Raw genomic sequence first — 21683 nt, forward strand, 5'->3', positions numbered from 1 at the left:
GAACAACAACCTACTACTGCAGCCAGCCACAAGGACCCCAAGCAATGAAGTCTGCACGGGAGAACAGTCACTGTGACCTACAAAGCAAGGACCGAAAGAAGCAAGTTCTCACATTTCTTGCTACCATCTGACACGGGTCAGGTGGCCTTGCGTTCTTCCCCAATACTGTATGAATATAGATACAAAGCCTAACCCAGCAGAGAGGCAAGAACGTGTGATTTCTATGGATAAAAGAGGTATGCCATCCCAATTTCAAAAAAATTATTTTATTAAGCAAGAAAACAAGCTTCCTATAGAGAGGTTTGGTAAAAGATGGCAGAAAGACAGTAAAAATCATCTGTATCTCCACATCCAAAGATAATCACTATTACCAGTGCCTATACCAGTGATCCTTTCTCCAGAAGTATTTTAATTAAAGTAAAGGCAATCAGAAAAGATTTCCTTCCTGCACTTAATATGAAAATTTCACCAAGTCAATAGATGTCCTTCTATGTTACCACTTGAAGGAGACAGTAATTCTAGGGTACAAATATGCACCATGAGTTATTTTATTTTTTTTATTTATTCATTTGAGAGGGAAAGAGAAAGAGCATGAGCAGAAGGAGAAGCAGAGGGAGAGGGGAAAGCAGATCATCTCAGGCCGATTTCACACTGAGCCCAGAGTCTGATGTGGGGCTCAATGGCAAGACCCCAAGATCCTGACCCGAGCCGAGACCAAGAGTCAGATGCTCAACAACTGAGCCACCCAGACACCCCTGATTCTTTTATTTTTCTTAAACCAATCCCCTATCTTTGGATATTTAGTTTATCTCCAGTTTTTCACATCATAAACACCACTCCAATGAATATTCTCGGCAAATGTCCAAGACTATTTTCTTGGGATAAATCCCTAGGTGTAGAACTGCTGGACCAAGACATCCGCAGATCTGAAGAGCTTTTGATACAACAGCCTCGATACTGGAGACTTTATTTTTAAAATACTAGACACGTACACAGACCCACAGACACAAACCTTGGTTAATATCCTTTCTTACAATTTAATAATCCCAAGCCTTCCATTAAAGCTTCTCAGACGGAGTCAAGTTTTCTGATGGATGTAATTCATTAATTTTTGGAGCACTCAACACGTAGGACGCTATAAGAGAGTCAAAGAAGCCGTGTCTGCCCTCTGAGGAGGCTCACGGTGAAGGACACAAGCTAAGACCCATGACAAACAATTGTCATATGAGGCAGAAGGTGGTCAGTGGTGTACACAGTGTAAATCCACTGTAGATGGGAATGGAACTAAGCAGGACAGATGGGGTAGCCTTGGAGCTTACTGTAAAGAAGGTCCTTTCTACTGGAGTGCCCAGGAAAGCTCTGGCTCCTATAGGATTTAAAAACTGAGTATTAAGGGGCAACCTGGGTGGCTCAGTCGATTAAGTGTCTGCCTTTGGCTCAGGTCATGATCCCAGGGTCCTAGGATCGAGCCCCATATTGGGTTCCCTGGTTGGTGGGGAGTCTGCTTCTCCCTCTGACCCTCCCCCGTCTCGTGCTTGCTCTCTCTCTCAAATAAATAAATAAAAAACCACTAAAAAAAAAAAATAAAACTGGGTATCAACATTCCAGAGGCCAGAGAAAAGGGAGAACAAGATACACTCAAGGGCCAGCGACACTGATGGCTAGGGGTGTAGAGAAGAGCAGAAAAAATGAGTTCAGTAGAATCCAAGTCATAAAAGGTCACAGGTGGGGGATGGAAACTTTCATCTCAGGAATGAGGCCCCTCTCAAGACTCCTGAGTGAAAGAGAAGTCCAAAGGAGGCCTTTTTTGGGAAGAAAATTCTGGTATAAGACAGTACAAGACAGAATCGAAGTGGAGCAGGTGAGGGAAAAGGGGAGAGAGGTTCAGCGGGGCTTAGAGCCATAGACACAAATTGGACAGAGACTGGCAGGCAGGGAATGGGGTCCAGGAGACCCAAGAGCTGAGGAGTGGGCAAGGCTTGAGAACCTAGAACCTCACACCTCACTTGGTCCAACTGCCTTCTTTCACTGATGAGAAAATGAAGCCTCTACAACAGAGAAGAGAATGGGAGAACCAGCGCTCTGAGAACGTCTGAGAACATTCCATGCCGGACAAAGGCTATGAAGAAAGCTTTGTTTCATCTTGTTTTACCTCATGGGAGCCTTTCAGTAGCATCCCACACTACATAGTATCATCGCCACTTTGAAGATGAGGAAGCAGATCTGGAGAAGTGGAACTTGACCCATGGTTTCTGGATTACCCCAGCTCTCAGCATCCTCACCAACGAGTCACCCCCAAACCACTCTGACGAAGCTTCTGCCCCAATCATGATACTGAAGCACTCTTTGCAGAGCCCCTGATGACGTTATCAAAGCCAATGACTGGTCCCTGTCCTCCTGTGACTTGACCCTTTCAGCCACTTGACATCGCCTCCTTCCCAAGGGCTCTCTGATTCCACGCACTCCTTCACCCCTCTTCTCCCACCTGACCTCCAAATGCTGCTCTCTGGCCTCAGCCTCCCCTTCTCTGTCCTCTCACGTGGACGGTGGCCTCCTGTGCCACCCACACACTGCTTGTCAACTGCATACCGTTGGGGCAGCTACAGAGTTGACACCCATCTGCCTACTCAACGTCTCCATTTAGGTGTCTAATAACTCTTTCCCTTCCCCCCAAAAAATCCGCCTCCGGCGCTCCCATAGCTCAGTGGGTGGCATTCCCATTCTCTGAATTGCACGTGTCGAAAATGAAAGGGTCATTCCTGATTCTTGTCTCCCCTTATGCTGCACATGCCCAGTCCTCTTGGGCCTTGTGCTAACTGCAGTGCCAGACAGAGAGACACACACTTTATGTTCTCACATACACGTAGAATCGAAAAAAGCCAAATGCGTAGAAAAGATGAGCTAGAATGGTAGTTTGTCGGGGGCTGGGAGGTGGGGGAATAGGGAGCTGCTGGTCAAAGGGTACAGACTCTTAGCTCAAAGATAAATACGATCTAGGGCTCGCCTGGCACAGCGTGGAGACTAGAACTGACAATACGGTATTCTTGGAAGTTGTTAGAGGAGTTGATCTTAAATGTTATCTCCACATGCACACACAAATTAAATTACACTGATGTAAGAGGATGGAAGTGTTTACTAACTTTATCATGGTAATCATTTTGTAATGTATACACGTATCTAATTATCACATTGTACACCTTAAACTTACATTAATGCCAGTAATATCTCAGAGAAGCTGAAAAAAACAGCCCTCTTGGCACCAGGTCCCAAGCCTATGGGGAACTGGGGCATTGCGCCCACCATGACGCCCTACTTCTTCAGGCCACTGTTCCTTGTCCGCCCTGTTCATGTCCCTCCTAATGCATGTCTGCTCTCTTCAGGCCCTCTTCTCACCCCAGGGTCTCTCCCTCTGATCTCTCCCCCTGCAGTGGCGGCTCCAGGACGAGGGGGAATTACTGTCCATCCCCCCCCCCCCATGATGCCCCCAGGGCCTGAAGCAGTACTCGGTGCCTGGTGTTCACACCATTAATTCACATGTGGAATGAATGCATTGTTCCACATCTGCCTCTCCCCACTGTTCTAACCTTGATCTGAGCCACTGTCATCTCCAGCCTCATCTAGAGCAACACCTTCCCCAGGGTCCGGCCTCCGTCCCCCCCGTCCGTCGCTGATCCAGCACCACTGCACAGGGGCTCATCCCTGTCGACTTCTACCTCAGCTGCTGGAATGGTCTTGCTTCACACGCTGTGGCACCAAGCTCCTTCCTCCTCATCCCCTGCTGACTGGGGTGCTTCTCCAGTCACACGGATGCCCCCCACCCCATTCTCATCCTGTGGCTCTCTATTCTCACGTCATCTCATCAGAGCTTTGAGGGTCCCCCTCAACTGCCTCCTCCCCATTTCCCTATAGTTACCATTTTTATAGCACTTTTCATGTGTGACAAGAGTTGGGACCTGAAAGGACGTATTAGGTTGAGTGATCACTGTCTAGGACCTTCACTGAAATTAGAGGCTCTATACTGTTTGCGTTCTGCCTGTCTCCCTGTCTCCCAACATCCGGGCATACAGCAGCTTCCGGGAAGACGGGCTGCCCGACCGGGGCCACAAGGAACCTAAAGTGGAACAGAGAGAACAAAGCCTCTCAGGTATTTGCCACCAAAGTACCCTCAAAACCAGGGAATACCACCCAACGATAGCTTCAGGTCAGGGACTCATCATAGAAGTCTTTTTTTTTTTTTTTTTTTTTTTTGCTTTTATGCTATTTGTGTTTTCCTAAGCCCAACCTAAAGTTCTGTAGTCCTTCTGTGTCATCATCAAATAAGTGTATTAGTTAGCTCTTAAATGATGAACGTACGTACGTGTAGAGGAGTGCTTGGAGGGCATCTAGCATTGCCTCCAGTGTGTGTCTGATCATACTGTACAGTGTTAGGCAACTGTTTGTTTGCTATCCTTTCCCAAGGACCAGAAAATTCAGTACCAGCGAAAGAGCATGAAGACTCCTAACCAAAGTTTGCCAACCTTTCATACTGTCATTGAAACAGACCCTAGGAAAGAATCGGCTTCCCTCTGCCTCCCGTTCCCTGCCTGTGTAGACCACTCAGTTAACAAGCCGCATGACAGAGCTGGAATGGACAGATTCTTCAAGTGAAAGAACCGTCTCCCCATGGGACACTCTCCCCCCATTGGCAGAAGAAAAGAAGAAAAAAAAAAAAGGAGGAAGAAACTAACCACTTGCTCCTAAAGAGAAGACAAGCCCAAGCCACAATGTTAGAGGCAGGTCCCGGCCACCAGCTGTTTTGGATTCTGTTCGTGATACTGTCGGCCTTTGGGGTATTTTGTGATAGGAACAGAAGAAGGAAAACCCAGCTGGACCAGGAATGATAACACAGCCTTCCAAAGGCACAAGCCACAAACAGGAAAGAGAATACAACATGCTTCATTGGTGCCATGAAATGATACAAGCACAGAAGGAGTAAATATTCCACACAGCACATGAGAGAGAGACACACCCTTGCTACTACTCACTGATGATTAAAAGGAAATTGCAAAACACTGTTTCTCCCTTTTCAAAGCAACAGATAACTCAAAACTCGACTTGAAGGAAGGCACTGGAATGGGAGCTCTCAGGCCAGCCCTCAAAAAATCATCGAAGCTTATGGAGATGAAGGCAAACAGGAAGCAGAGGGAAAGAACACACTGGAAGGTAGGGCCAGCAGGCCTGGGCAGCAGGCCCAAAGCCAGCGAACAGGAACGGCAGAACGAAACAGATGGAAGACCGCCAGTGCGGAGCAGAGGGCCCAGGAAGGGATGTGGATGGGAGGCGCAGGGTGGCCTGGTACCCAAGCCAGGCCCCCTTGGAGGCAGGTAGGCAGGTGAGGACCTGGGAGGTAGAAATCATTTCCCCCAAAATAAGATTTTTTTTTTAAGATTTTATTTATTTATTTGACAGACAGAGATCACAAGGAGGCAGAGAGGCAGGCAGAGAGAGAGGGGGGAAGCGGGCTCCCTGCTGAGCAGAGAGTCTGATGCGGGGCTCCATCCCAGGACCCTGAGATCATGACCCAAGCCAAAGGCAGAGGCTTTAACCCACTGAGCCACCCTGGTGCCCCTAAAATAAGATTTTTAAAATTAAGTCTTTCAGTTGAAAGGACACTGCTCCCAATAAATTTCTACATATTTTTTTTAAAACATCAAAGGTAGAATTTCTGCTCTAGGGACTTAAGTGAATGGAAAAAACAAACTATACATATTTGGGAAATAAAATCCTAAGATTTGCTACTATGAGAAGGGTTAATAACAAGCAGTTACCTGAGAAAACCCCCAAAAGAGAAGCTGCGTATCTAAGGATATGGAAAAGCTATAGAAGGAATTCAGTAACGGCTTCCGTATATGCTCTACGCTAAACACAGTCTTGTGTCCTGAAAAGGAGAAACAGGATGGGTCCGAGTCCTCAGGGCCATTTACAGGCTCCTGCCCCCAAGAAGTGAGGTACCCTTCCAAAGCCTGAAAAATGAGCTGTTCACACAGGTACCCTAAGGAAGCTGTCCTAAAGATCAGAGGTGTGCTTTTGTGTTCCTGTGGCCAGCACTGAGCTTTAAGCAATGTTACTACATAAATTAAACATTCCTTAAAAACATTCAACCATTCCATTGCCCCGAACTAAATATTAACAACACACAACAAAGGGGGAAATGAACAAATTTGTTGATTAGCCTCTGACACCCAATTCCATGAAAGATGATCAGAGGTAGTTACCTAATAAAAAATGTTTTTAAATCTAATCAACTCTTCTTGAAAATATGGGGCAGTCTTAACTCACAGATGGAAATAACAGACATTGGGAAGCATCATTAGCATTTTACTACAGGTCTGTAGGCAGAATGAGTAAAACGTTAGTCAACCAGTGTCACCTCTGGTTCTTGGTGGTAAAGTTCAATACAACATGACCATTCCCTTCCCCCACCCCGACACTGGCCCTCTATACAAGTTCTTTACATCCCATAAAATGAATTCTTTGGAACCAATAAGTTAGCACTCTAAAACCCTGGACTCTGTGAAAGCCACGCTCGTTTAAGAGGTTAGGAGAGGATTCATGTGTATTCATGTGAGTCCAAAATTCATGTGAATTTTGGACAAGCAGACAGAGCAACCACCTCTCTCCTCAGCCAGGGCCAAATTAAGTGAGGTAAAAGTTTTAACAGGTCAATGAAAAGGGCTGCAGGCCCACAACTCCCCATCTCTAGGGAGGTCAGGAAGCCATCTCAGAGGAGGGGATCCCTGAGGATGGTCTGAAAAAACAAGCAGGGTCTTGCCAGGAAAGGCAAGGGGGCAGGGTGTCAGGCGGAGGGAGGGGCTGTCCACCCCTGGCTGCTGGATCCGCAGCCCCTAGTCCCTGGGCACGCAGGGAAGGGGAGGCATGGCTTTGTCCCTGCCCACTCCTTCCCTGCCCGCAAGGAACCAAAAAATCAGAAATGGGGGGGGGGGGGGGGGGGGAGGACAATGTTGTGATAACAAACACTACGGATATTCCAGAGTTTGTTAGAGTAGAATTTTCTATGTAAGTGTAAATAGACACAATTCATGTTAAGCCTTTTTTATCTTCATGCGTCAAGGAGAATGTGTTTACATTGTACATGTAATTGATATGTTACTAGCCAGGCAAGCAGTCCCTACCACCTGACAAACCCTCCACAGCTAAGGACAGTCCTAAGAATGCAAGGGATTGCATGGTGCAGGTGACTTTCCAAACAGAAATTAAAAATTAAGTGTATTTTTCAAGGCGCAAATTGTCCTCCACTGGCCCGTGGAAGAGCCATCTCTATCACACATATAAACATCATCTAAAAACCCATTCACACATAAGATGTAGCCCTGAAGGCTCCAGAGCACTAACAGAGCGCGCTACAATGTGGCAAAGAATTCATAAAGCGGGCTGAGATGTTTACATCCTGCCTCTCCAATGAAGAAATGGAAACTTCACTGGGAAATACTTCAAAGACTGGAGGGAACATAAGCCCCAGTGTCCCCAACACATAAAGCATCTGGAACTTCAGAGATGGGTACAGAACGAAGCCGTCTTTGCTCCGATGGAAGAACACCTATTTTCCTGGGTCTTCATGAAAACAACTTTGCTTGCTCTCATGGTGATTCCAAACTCCTTTCTGATCTTAAACTATCGAAAGTCCAATATTCTAAGTCTCTATATTTTAAATCATCTTTATTTATAAGAGCCCTGAATCCTTTTTAACTATTCCCAGTCCCAATGGTTGGTTCCTTTTTAAAAAATATTCTACTTAGGGGCGCCTGGGTGGCTCAAAGGGTTAAGCCTCTACCTTCGGCTCAGGTCATGATCTCAGGGTCCTGGAATCAAGCCCCACATTGGGCCCTCTGCTCACCAGGGGGCCTACTTCCCTGCCCCCCGCCCCAACCCTGCCTGCCTCTCTACCTGCTTGTAATCTCTCTGTGTCAAATAAATAAAATCTTTTAAAAAATATTTATTTATATGAGAAAGAGAGAGAGAGAATGGAGGGTTGAAGGGGCGTAGGGAGAGGGAGAAGCAGACTACCTGCTGAGTAGGGACTCTGAGATCCCAGGACTCTGAGATCATGATCTAAGCAGAAGGCAGATGCTTAACCAACTGAGCCCCCCAGGCCCCCCAGCTGGTTGCCTTTTTGTTTTTTTAAGATTTTATTTATTTATTTGACAGACAGAAATCACAAGCACGTGGAGAGGCAGGCAGAGAGAGAAGGAAGGGAAGCAGGCTCTCCATTGAGCAGAAAGCCCGATGCGGGGCTTGATGCGGGGCTCAATCCTAGGACCCTGGGATCATGACCTGAGCTGAGGGCTGGTTGCCTTTTTGATGAAAGGGCACACAAGGACTAGACTCCCTTGGTTATACCTCCCACCCACTACCAGCCACTCAGCCCCCCATGGGCCCAGTGGGAGCTGCATCAGGCTTTGCTGCCAGGCCTCCCAGGGAAGCACCACCACCAGGCAGGCAAGTGCAGGCCAGGCTGCACCCTGAACCACCAAACAGGGAATCTGTGCAGCCAGTGGATGGCGCTATGGGTCCCGGTGGGCTAGAGGAGGGGAGCTACAGAGCCAGGAGGAGGCAAGTCCAGAAGCTGCAGCCTGACCTGGAAAATACAGGCTCCTCCTGCCGCCTTCTCCCCTCTCTCTTGACTTTGGGTTTTCTGCTCAGAACCAGGCTAACCTTCCAAATAAAAGTCAGCCCTGTGGCCCCCATCCTATCTCACCGGCTTTTATAGAACACGTTACATCATTCCAGTTCACATCCTCATTTCAAAAATATTATAAAATGTTCCAGTTACCTCGAGTGACCCGTACTCTTGCAATTAGCCTGTTATCTACACAAACTCATTACCCGGGTACGAGTCCCCCCCTCCCCTGCTCCCCCTGCACCAGGCTGCACGTCTTCACGGATCTGGTGTGAAAGGTCTGTCTCTGGAATTGTTGAGGACTTTTAGTTGATTTGGGGCCTTTGTCAGAGGGGAGGGGACGCCCTGCCACTTGGCATGAGGTCAGCCGTTTCCCTGCTCTGTGCCTCAGTTTCCCCACAATTCAGATGCAGGTTTGGGACTATATTTATTTAGTCCTCCCACAAATACTGATAAAACACCTACAGCATGCAGATATATACTTCCCCGGGGCTCAGAAGTCAGCAGGGAACAAAATCAACATATTATTCCTGCCCTCCTGGAGTGGCTTGTCCTGGCGGGGCCCTAAAACCAGCACACCCCATGTCTCTAACACAGACTCCCAGGTTCAACTGCCGCCACACGAATGGAGTCAGCACCACAGGCCTGATGCACACTCAGCTGCTCCTGCTGCATGTCCCAAGAGTCAACACATCCCTACAGCAAAGAGCCATCACAGGAAACATGACAGGACACCAGATCTCTGATGCCCAGAGACAGCTGTCCCGGGACAAGCAAGTCTCACCAAAAGGAACACACACCAGGAGCTGCTGATGGCAGCTGGGGCCACGTGGAGCTGGGGGAGGGGGCGGCAGAGACTGAAGCAGCGGAGAAGAAAGGGGAGGGAGCGGTCCGAGGAGAGCAGGAAGAGAACTAAAGCATGGCCTCTGGAGAAGGACAAAGGGAACAGCGCCTGGAACAGAAGGTGCTAAAGAAACCAACGGGGAAAACCCCAGACAGATGCATGGCCTCAGCCCTCACAAAGAGACAGAACGACCATGGAGGAGCCTGGGCATGAATACCATAAAAATAAGGACTTTAGGAGTGGTCATCTGGGCAGTGGTCAGTAACTAAACAAAAATAGAGAGGACTGCACACCCATGTCCATAGCGGCATCATTCCCAAGGGCCGAAAGGAGGAAGCAACTCAAGTGTCCACTGATGGACGGACAGACACACAAAATGTGGTCTATTCATACCAGGAATATTATTTGGTCTTAAAAAGGAAGGGACTTCAGACACCTGCTACAGCACAAAGGAACCTGGAGGACCCCCTGCTGAGTAAAATTAGCCAGGACAGAAGTACAAATATTGTATGATTCCACTAGCTACAGTGGTCCGATTCACAGAGATGGAAAGCAGAATGGCACGTGCAGGGCGTGAGAAGCAGGGAGGGGGAGTTGTTGGTTAACCAGTGCAGGGTCTCCTCTTTTCCAGATGAAGAGAGTTCTGGAGATTGGCTGTGCCACAATGCGAATGTACTTAACAGGACTGTACACTGAAAACTGGTTAAGATGGTGAATTTCATGTTATGTGTATTTGACCACACTTTTTTTTCTTTCAAGAAGAAGAAAAAGCTTTCACTGCATTTTATTCTGCCCCTTCAGTGGGTCACACAACAGTAAACGGAGAGCTAAAGACAGGCTGTGCTGCCCATCCACCAGAGAGGCCCAAGGAGAGCCCAGCAGGAACGAAAGCAGGCTCCCAGACAGGCGGGGCATTCAGAACACTGCCTCCAGGCCAGGCATGGCTGTGGGGTGGCACCTAGCCAGACCTCGGGGCACAAAGAGCAGGTCTCAGCAAGAGTCCCGCACAGACTCCCCAGGGGAAATGGCTCTGAGCACTTGCGGCAGGTGTAAGTGGTCACACAGATGGACGCCCATGTGCCCCTCCCTATGGAGTGCAGAAGCTAAAACCCCCATGCAAGTCACCACCTCTTCAAATGAGCCTGTGGCTGACCCTCATGATCTGATACAACCCAAAGGCAGAATAGCCCTTGCTCCATTTGCTCAATCTTCTAGCTCTGGGTGTCGGCAAGTTGTATCTTATGGCCAGATACGGCTGTACCTCCACACAGCTCTTTGCCTTGTAAGATGCGGTAGAGGAAGCATGACAAGGGGGAATCACACTCCAGCCTGCCCACACCACCCATTATCACTCCCACTCTTGTGAAGGTCTTTGTACCCTCTATCATATCTGCATTTATTACTCGGCTCCAACACCTCCAGAGAGGTATTTTTTCCACTCTGTTCTTACCCAGGCATCTGGAGGCCGATACATCCCTGACTCCTTCACTGAGGTATGCTGTAATTTCTACCAAGACCATGTACCCTCTGCATTTGGGATTTCTCCATCCATGCCTCGGGGGTGTCCACCCACCAGCCTGGTCAGTGGCCCATTGAGGCCACTCTCGCTGTCCTGGCAGGAGAGGATATCCTGAACCATGCCCTCCCAGACCTCCCCCAAAAAGATCAGTTAAACACCTCTCGCTCAATCCCACCCTGCTCTAGCTAATAGTCCAAAACCCAAGCGACCCAGTAGCAACATTCCCTACTGCACTCCAGCAGTCTTATCAACCAAAGTCCGAATAAAAGAAACACACTGCTGTAGTATGAAGCCATGGGTCATAAGCCTTAAGCCATCCTAACCCACAAGGACTTGTGATTTTTTTGGATTTTTTTTTTCCTTAGGATTTTTTTTTTTTAATTGGTAGATCGTGGGGACACTAGACTTGATCTACAGTGCCTTGTTAAAATCTCATCACACCCTTGATGAGCTACATTAGACAAGCTGGGTAAACGTGCAATTCACCCTCCAAGGCGCTGATGAATGAATGGCCCAAAGAAAGTGGAAGGTCACAGGGCTCTTTCTGCGTCCTGTATGTTTCAACATTTTTATCAATTACTTGAACGACAGCACAGATAAAATGTTTATCTAATTCAAGGATGCCAAGTTTCTAGGAGAGATGGCAAATACATTGGATGACAGAGTCAAGAGCTAAAAAGATCAACAGATTGGAATTGCAATCGAGAGGAAATAATGTTATTTGGACACTTGGGTGCAAAAAAAAGAAATGCACAAATGTAGGAGGTGTGAAAAAGACTCGGGAGATTTAATTGGATATAATTTCTGCATGTGATGATGGGGCGTTGTAGCTGCCAAAAAAAAAAAAAAAAAAAAGAAGAAAGAAAGAAAGAAAAAGTCAGGTGGTCTTAGACTGTACTAAGGGAGGCTTAGCAGAGAGTAAGGGGCCAGAGGAGAGCTCCCCCAAACTGGGTTTCTGTCTCCATAGTTGAAAAGAGATGAGACCAAAGGGGACAATAGCCACGGGACACCAGGAAGGAGCAGGCACCAGAAATTCCTCTCCTGGCTGCAGGGTCCTATGTGACCCTGAACTCGGACCCCCACAGGGGAACAGATGTGGGCTCCACAGGAGAACACACAGTGGGATTTACTTGAAGACAGGCAGAGCTGCCTAAAGAGGTAATAAAGGTCTATGGAGATCTCATAAGCCTGACTGCATTTACTGCTAACTCTGCAGCTGTATCGTCTGCCCTGTTTACAGTGGAGGACACCAAGACTAAACAACCAAATGACCCACGAGGGTCACTCTGTTACGGGAGGAGCAGGGCAGAACTGGGGCTTAAATCTTGATTTCCTCCCACCACCCTGGAGCAGAGAATTCCTCTTCGGAGGCTCTTCGAGGTGGCAAGGATGCCACCACAGCCATGTGCATGGGTGTGAGAGAGCCCCTCTCCACACGCGCACACCCCAGGACCCTCTGACCATCATCGGCACCCCTTTAACGGCTCTCAGGGTAGACACTCCTGTCAAGCCCGGAGCTCTGACCCGTCACAGGAAAAGAGCCTTACAAGTATCCCCATCAACATACCCAGGGACAAGACGGTGACTGAGGAGGTTAACTGTTCGTGGTTCCGACCTCATGTTCCACCGAAAAGCATAAACTATCGCCATAAGCTAACTCCACTGCAGAATGTCAAATTCTTTTTTTGTTGTTGTTCACAAACCACGGGGAAAAAATAGACCAAAGACACAATCTCACCCAAGTACAAGAACTCTTCCTGTCCATGTGATAGTGTCCTCAGTGGATGGAGACGGAGCTCGCAAATCTGGAACACAGGATTTCAACTCGACCAGACAACTGCTCCTCATCGCTCTCTGCGCCCCCACGAAATCACAGACCCACCTTTATCTCGACACTCAAATAGTTATCTTTCCACACCTTGCTCTTTGTAACAATTCTACTCAGAAACGGGTCAAACTTTCCTCCACAAGTCACAGAGAAGGCAGCCCCCTCGACCTAAGCACCCCCGTTCTTTATTTGATGCTGAAATTCAGATCACACAACGTTAAGAGAGCTACCAGCCCAACCGAAAAATCTCTGTTCTTCCAGAGCCATTGAGAAGTTTTTTTTTTTTCTTTACACATTCAGGTAGGGAACAATGGAATTCTCGACTATATGGAGAACTTGGACAAGCATGAGCAACTCTTGCCTTTAAACCACGCAGTGAGCAGTGAGAGGCAACGTCTCCCTCCATCAGCATCAGCATTGGCATCCCCCCTCCTCCCGGCCTTCCATTCAAGCAGGCTCAGGGGTGCCGGGACCAGGGCCCTGCAGCCGGAGGCCCTGAGGCAAGGGGGTGAAGCCATGCAGCCGTCCCCACTCACTCCAGCAAGGTGGCAGGTGCTCGCAAAGCCACCCAGTGGTACATCCAGGGCCCTGGAGCCTGCCCAAGGCTCCTTCTCATTAGTGAAGGGGTGACACGCACGCCCACTTGACGGACTGTCATAGAGGATGAATGAGCCTGGCATAGAATGACACTCCTCTAAGTAGCCCCCTGATACCCAATTCGGTTTCCCTGCACCCTCACACCCCAGCCTGTTACTGGGCTAATTTGCTTAAAAGGTACATCCACAGAGACAAGAACAATTATGAATTTTAGCTTGCAGAATTAAACTAATGGAAGCATGGCAGTTCAGCACGACGGCGTAAATGCCAGCGCTCCTCGGTCCAGGGTAGCAGACACAATTTGGATGGGAGCCGGAGAGAACACAGGTGCGGAGGAGAAGCCCCGCCCTTGGCACCTTCCCTTAGAGAGGCCAGAGTTTCTCCCATCTTCCCTCTTCAGGGTAACACGGGGTGCAGCCTTTATGATTTCTACCACAGACAGCCGGGAAACAGAGAAAACCATCCTTGCAGGAACAAACAGGCCCTGGGGAGGCAGAGCCAGCCCCACACGTGGCGCTCGGACAAGGCCGGCCTCTGTGGTCCACACGTGGGGGGAGAAGCCGGCCCCAGAGAGCCCCCCCGACCAGGTCAGCAACATCCTTCGTGTTCTGCAGCTGGAGGCAAGGGCCACTGGACAGTAGCTGTGCTCGGGAGCCGGGCAGACCAGCCTTCCCGGGGCCCTGCCGAGTACACAATTCCAGTGGAGCTGTTTGCAAAGGAGGAAAAAAATCTGAACCAAAGCCTCAAGTCCCTGCAGAAGAGTGATAAAGCCTGTCCCCCCACATGCAGGGTGACACTACTAACAGGCAGGGATAATGCTCTCCAGCCCAGGCCCAGCACCTCTCACGCCAGCTGCCTTCCACTCCTTCTGGACCCGGCCTCATGGGGCTCCCAGTCCTAGCCCCGCTGCTGGACATCCGATGGAGGGGCACTGAGGAGCAGGTGCTCACATGGCATCAAGCAACTCAGCTGGAGGGGAGGGAGTGGTCTTGCACATGCTCCACTGCCCCTCCCTGCTCGCTATGGAAGTCAGTGCCTTGGGCAAAGGAGACAGGAGCCAAACCCCTGGCTAAGTGTAATAACCCTGGACACAAAGGACTCCAAGGTTCTCACGTGGCTTGACCACTCCCGCATCCCACCAAGACTAGCATCTACTGAGAGCTTTCTGTATTTAAATCCTGGTGCCTATGCCCAAGGAGAATTTTTTTTTTTAAGATTTTATTTATTCAATTGAGACAGAGACATACGGAGAGGGAGAGGGAGAGAGAGAGAGAGAGCGCGCGCTTGAGCAGGGGGAGAGGTGAAGGGAGAGGGAGAAGCAGACTCCCTGCTGAGCCAGGAGCCCACCGCAGGGCTCGATCCCAGGACCTGGAGATCATGACCTGCACCAAAGGCAGACACTTAACCAACTAACACCCAGAGCCCCTAGGAGACTATCTTAGGTGGATGCCGTGGGGAAAAGAGATTTTTAAATGAAGGCTCTGATTCCTCGGGAACAGATCACGACTTTTTTTTTCCTCTCAGAATTTTGTACTAAATAAATGCTCAGCAAATGTTACTGCGGGGTCTAGTCCTTGTGCTCAACGACATTCTGGTTTTCCAGGGCATCATCAACACGCTTCCTGTGATTAATGTGAACTAAAACATTTTTAAATTCTCAGATTAGCAAAAAGTTGCAAATCTAATAACACCAAGCTTGGGGGAGACATGAGGCAATGTGTCAATGGCACATTTACGACCATTCTGGGAAGGCAACGTCAACACAAAAATCCCATCCGAATGCCCAAAGCCTGGGACCCAGTCCCTAGCTTCTCGGGACCACCCTGCCCATAGCTGGGGCAAATGGACAGAAAGTATTCCCTGGAATCTTATTTATAAAATCAAAAACTGGGACACAACTTGTATGTCCATCTTTCACAGAAACGGCAAGTCCTCCTTACCGCGATCAATCCAGAGCAAGTGGAAAGAACAGAGAGTATCGATACGTAGCTGATTTTTAAAAAGCCCTTTCTAGGAGAGAAGCCCGGTGAATGCTACATCAGCCGGGGGGGGGGGGGGGGGGGGGGTAGGGTGTCAGAGATAATATCCCTGGGGATCAGACACACTGACAGCGTGTTCCCTGGACAGGCTGGAGCAGAAAAGCTCTTTACCTCCGGGGTCTTCCCACCACAAACCCATGAACCCCGTTTCCACAGGAAAACCATCAGACAAACCCAAATGAAGGGACAATCCCCATACACCTGCCCAGTGCTCCTCAGAGCAGTCACAGCCACCAAGGAAAGTCTGAGAAACCGTCACAGACCAGAGGAACTGATGGAGACACAGAGACTAAACGCAATGCAAGGTCCTGCGTGGGATGCCAGGACAAGAGAAGAATTACTGGGCAAACCCTGGTGAGATCCGAGTCCAGTACCGAGTGTAGGTAATGAACAGTAACGCAGTGACGCTGACTACGCGCAACATTAGAGGGAAAGCTGTGAAGGGGTGGGCAGGAACTCCGTACTGTCGCGGCAGCTCATCTGTAAATCTAAAACTATTCTAACAGAAAAGAGTATTTAAAAGGAGCAGGGCTCAGGACAATTAGGGATCATATTTATGTTTTTGTTTTTGCCTTTTTTTTTTTTTTTTTAACTATCTAGGGGCACCTGCGTGGCTGAGTTTGTTAAGCGTCTCACTTGACTTCGGCTCAGGTCATGATCTCAAAGTTGTGAGATCAAGCCGCACGCACATCTGGCTCTACACTGAACATGGAGTCTGCTTGGGATTCTCTCTCTCTCCCTCTCCCTCTGCAGCTTCCCCCCTGCCCCCAAAACCAGAGCTGTATCACTCTGCAGGTGCTTCCCGTTCTCACCTACCAACCCCCTCCCCAGTTTATACCAGTGTCTACATACACACACAGGAGAAAACACCTGGAGGGCCACTCGCTGAGCGGTCAGGGGTGGTTACCTCCGGGGGCAGGGAGAGGACAGACCGGTTACAGTCGTCACCTTCCCCTCTGCAATGTGCCATTTTCATTTTGCAAGGAGCATATATTCATGGATTACTTCTACACCCAAAGCCATTTTAAAAACAAAGTATCACTCCGCTACAGGAAGACATCCAAGACACAGTGGATCGAAAAACCACAAATTGCACGTTGATGTGTTAAAAAGACCGAGGTCACGACATTTTGCTGTGCGTGGTGAGTATCTGCAAAGCTCACCTGTGGGAAGTAGATGGAAGGAACAAGAGTCTGAAGAGAGAGGAGCAGGAGGGGGCTCGGGGCGCTTGCACCGTCCCTTCTGGTTAAGGGTTTTACGGAAAGCATGTCATTTTTGTTATAATCAGCATCAAAACGACAATAAACGCTCGCAGGTTACTCCTTCCTTGCTGTATCTCCTTAGCCCTAAACCACACCCAAAGAAGCAGACAAGCGTTTTGTCGTCCTGCTTCCAGGGCCATGTGCCCATAACTCCCCACCATGGCCCACAGCCCCCCCCCCCCCACACACACACTCACAGGTCCGCTAGACCACTGGAAACAGAATCCTTCTCTCCAACAGGGTCTGCAGGGTACTGATGCTGCTCTCCACTACAGCGCCCGGTGAGCTCCAGGAACATGGGAACAGATACCCACCATGGCAGGCAAGTATGGCAGGATCCTAACGTGTCTTCTGAACCATCTCCCCAGAAAAGAGATGATAACATCATTCCCACACCTACTGATGCCGCACAATGGGACACAGTTGGCAAAATACGGTCCTAACACACCCAGGTACCACTGTGTGTAGTGAGCAAGAGCATCGTGATGAAAACGGGCCAGGGCTGAAATCCACAAACCCAACCCCTGCACTCACGCCTGAAACATGAGTCCAGGTTTGGCTTGCCGGAGAACGCCCAGGGAAGCCTGGTGGGCAGCGACCTACTCCTTTAAATACCAAGCAAGCAGGCAGGCAGAGACCCTCGACCACTAGGCCCTGTGCCCTCCCTAACAGCCTCTGTCTCTCGCCACAAGCTGCAGAACACGTGGCCTCTGCTGCAGTCCCATGAGCAAAAACCCCCAGGTGGGTGGACCTAAGTCATCCGTCTCTACACACACTCCTGTCATGGCACAGGGGCCAGCGGTCTTGAGTTTTACTTTCAGCTGAGCGATCAGTGACTTCCACCTTCCGCTGGAGGCCATGGTTGGCAAAGCTAAAGTCTGAAGGCCAAACGAGACTGAGAGCTGTCCTTTGAACTTTTCTTGGTCTGAATTTAACCATTACGCAACGGCCACTTTGGGATGTGGTGGCATCTATTCCAAGCCCTCACTGTCACTGCCACCACTCCTTCCCTGGTTACTACACAGCACACACCTGGCTGGGGGCTCGACCCCCACGTCTAACCCTTTATAATCTACTCTCTACCCTGATTCCAAGGCAGTCTTCCTAAACTACAAATCTGATGGTGTCCATTTCCTCACTTCAAGTTCTCCAAAGGCTCCCTGCACCTTCCAGGTAAAATCAAACCTCCTTAGAATGGCTTGTAAGACCCTTTGTGATCTGACCCATGCCAACACCACCAGTCTCAGTTTCTGGTATGAACCCACCTTAGTTTCCCAGTATCTGAGACACCAGGCGCACAGGCTTCTCAGTAGCTCCTTCCACCAAAACACCCATCTTCTCTATGCCAGTCAGCCTTCAGCTCAGGCTGTGATCTCAGGGTTCTGGGATTGAGGCCAGCGTCAGGCCTCCTGCTCAGTGAGGAGTTTGCTTGTCCCTCTCCCTCTGCCCCCCCCCCCCGCCCCATAACTAAATAAAACCTTTTAAAAAATCACCTTGGTACTATCTCCCTCCTCTACTCTCTGCCCTGCACCAGACGGCACTTATCTTCCCCCTTGTGTCTGGGCCCTCACTAACTAACCTACTGGACTGTGAGCCCCTGGGCAGCAAGGACTGCATTGCATCTGTTTTTGATCTTTCACAAGGCCTCCCCAGCACAGGCCTGCAGAATAGTAGGTGCCTAGTAAACACGGGGCAAATGAATGACCAGTACGAAATCAGCTACCAACAGTCGTTCATACCTTCTCGCTCCTTTCCTCCTCTAAAAACCTTCAGTCTTTCAGTCCACGTGTGCCCGTGAGAAGTCCAACACTTCACTGAAATTGGCTTAAACTCTAAAATGCCCCCATTGAAAATAAGCCCCCTTCCCTAGCCATTAGGATGGCTACTACCAATCCGCTGCACAAACAGATCAAACATGGACGAGGATGTGCTGAAGCCGGACCCCGCGCGCAGGGCTAGTGGGAACGTAAAACAGCACCGCAGTGGTAGAAAACAGTATCGTGGCTCCTCGAAAACCCTACACAGAGTCACCACGCGATGCAGCAATCCCCCATCTGGGTACACACCCCAAGAACCGAGAGCAGGGACTCACAAAGATATCGGAACGCCCGCGTGCATACCAGCATTTTGCACAGTCGCCAGAAGATGGAAGCGACCACGTGCCCACGGGCAGATGAATGGATATACAAAGTGCTGTTTATCCCAATAACGGAATATGACTCAGCCTTGAAAAGAAAGGAAATTCTGACATAGGCTACCACGTGGGTAGGCCTTGCAAACATCGTGTAAGTGAATGAACCGGACACAAAAGGACAAATGGTGCTCGATGCCACTTCTCTCGGGTCCCCAGAGCAGTCAAATTCGTAGAGACGGAGGGTCAAATGGGGGTCAGCGAGGACTGGGAGCAGGACAAGGGTGCGAGATAGGAAGATGCTGTCTGTTGAACTGGGACGGTTTTAGTTTTGCGACATTAAAGGGTTCTGGAGATAGACGGCAGGGATGGATGCACAATGGGGTGAAAATACTGAATGTCGCCGAACTGTACACTTAAAAATGGTTACCGTGGTCAATTTTATGTATATTTTATGTTACGTATATATAAATTTTACATTACGTGCACCATCAAAGCTGGGGATGGGGGAGTGCATTGGCTCCCGTCTGACACTGATCCAAGCAAAGCTCAAAGTAGCTTCGGGTACTGAATGCTGATCCACCACCCGAAGAAGCTATAGCCCAAAGGCTCTCAGTGATAAGGCTGCACAGGGTACAGGAAAGGGACCCTGCTTGCCAGCCCTGAACCAGACCAGCAACACCAGGAGCACACTGGTCTCTTGCATACCCTTCTCCCACCTTCAACAGTCATTTGGGGGTACCCCTTGGGGGCTCAGCTCTCAAGAGCCATCTCACAGAGACCCCAGGCAGGCAATTGGCAAATACACACGAGGTCTGAGGCGGTCAGGGCTGCCTCTGGAGGTCCAGAAAAGAGGATGTGTCTGAGCCACTGGAACGATGCCAAAGGGCAAAGAGTTGGAAGAGGAAGACCTTCCCAGCAGGGCATGCAGGAGGAGAACACTGCAGGAAGCTGCGGACGGGAAACCCCCGCAAAGCTGATGCCTGAGCCCCCTACGCTAACCAACTCCAGCAGGAATTAGGGTCTGTGCTCTTGTAAGTTGCGGCCCCAGTGAGGACCCACAGTGGGCTGTTCCCAGGGATCTGCGCAACACAACACACCACTGTTGGGCTCTCTTATTCCTGCCGTCCACCATTTCCATTCGGTTCCCAGAAATCACAGTGATATTGATGATGAATCCAAACACAGAATCATTCTTCTTACAAGCAGAGAGCCCCAACTGCAAAGTTAAATGGAATTCTGAAATGGCTAGGAACCAATCTTCGGATTTTCAATCTAGTGAAATTCGACCGTCCAGGATCCATCGGATGGAATGGCAAAGAAACAGATAAATTAAAACAACCTAAACTGGTTTCCTTTCAACTTTGTAATATGATTTGGGACTGTGTAACTGACTTTCCTCATTACACTTGGCCTAAGATAGCATTAAAATGAATTTGCAATTTCCAGATTATGTTAACAAATGGCACCGAATTATGGGTAGAGTGGCAGGGCAAAATCAAAGCCATGAACGATGAATGCAACAATCTCTGGTTTAGAGGATAAGAAGAGGAAGAAAAAGTATAGAGCGTAGAGTAGGGGACCCAACTCTTCATGAGGTTTCCCAAACATCCTGAAGCCCAGGGAGACTCCATAATTTACCTGAAATTGATCATTAAATATTAATGGGGGGGGGAATGCAAGCCCAGATTTACCAAGCCCAAACCCTATGCAAGCCCTCCCAGAACACAGAGGGTCTCCCTATAGGCACAAGTCTATCTCTGCTCCCTAAAATGCAGCATCCCAAGGGCGGAATTTTGCTCCTTTAAAAAACAAAAAAAAAGAAAGAAAGAAAGCTCCCTGCTCTCATCTGGATAAGCTTTAGTTATGTTTGTAAAACATTCAGAAAAGGCCATAAAAAGATCTTCACCAAGGGCTGTGCTAAGTATTAAGTATTATTCAATAAACCACAGCTTGGAGGCTGCCAGCTGACGTCTAGCTATAACCTGGAAAGAACACTGGCTGAATACATCTTTTTTTTTTCTTCCTGTTTAAATTTCTAGGTATCGTTTACATTCATCTGCAACCCCCTCTCCCCCATTAAAAAGCATAAAACAAAACAGCAGACTTACAGTGGATACAACCAGAGTCGGTGGAATATTATGATAAGCAAGGATGACAATAAAGCATTTTTCCAGCTGTGATAAACATATTTAAGATCTATCATAGAGGCTGCTGGAGTTACAACTGAAAACGATCAAAATTACAAGTTGTTTATAACACAGAATTTATGTCTTCAAAGCTTTTATGTTTTAGGCAGAACTTGTCTCACTAGGAGATCATTCCCTCATTTTTTTTTTTTTCCAAATTTGAACTTTTTTCTCCCCCCCGAAATTGTGACTTTCTAAGGTTGTCAACACATCCAAAGTGATTTAATGACTAAAGACGCGGCTCGGAGTGGCCGCATTGGCCTCAGGACCGGTCCCAGGGACCCACACTGGCCTAGTGGTCACAACACTCTCATTTTATTACACTCTCATTTTATTACACTCTCATTTTATTACATCTCAGTATTCTGAACTAACAGTTCAATGAACAGCTATCTCAAGTCCCAGAGATCAGAAGTAACAGAGTAAAAGGAATCGGGAATTGTGTCCAGATTTTTAAATATCGATGCCTTCATGCCATTCTTGGCCTCTGAAACCATTTGGCGTCTACACAGAGGCGTCCTTTCCTTACTTTAAACACACACACACGTTAAACAATAAACCTTGCCATCCAACTATGACTGATGAAATGTGCTTATG

At 48.7% G+C, this 21683-nt stretch overlaps 1 protein-coding gene across 1 annotated transcript in view; it reads right to left on the reverse strand.

Annotated features, from left to right (window-relative positions):
* The window catches only part of IGF1R (insulin like growth factor 1 receptor), a 291050-nt gene that overhangs the window by 238421 nt on the left and 30946 nt on the right, over window positions 1–21683 (reverse strand). The gene's annotated exons all lie outside the window — the stretch shown is intronic.

Source organism: Mustela nigripes, chromosome 13 (genome assembly GCF_022355385.1).
Source record: "Mustela nigripes isolate SB6536 chromosome 13, MUSNIG.SB6536, whole genome shotgun sequence".
Taxonomy (NCBI): domain Eukaryota; kingdom Metazoa; phylum Chordata; class Mammalia; order Carnivora; family Mustelidae; genus Mustela; species Mustela nigripes.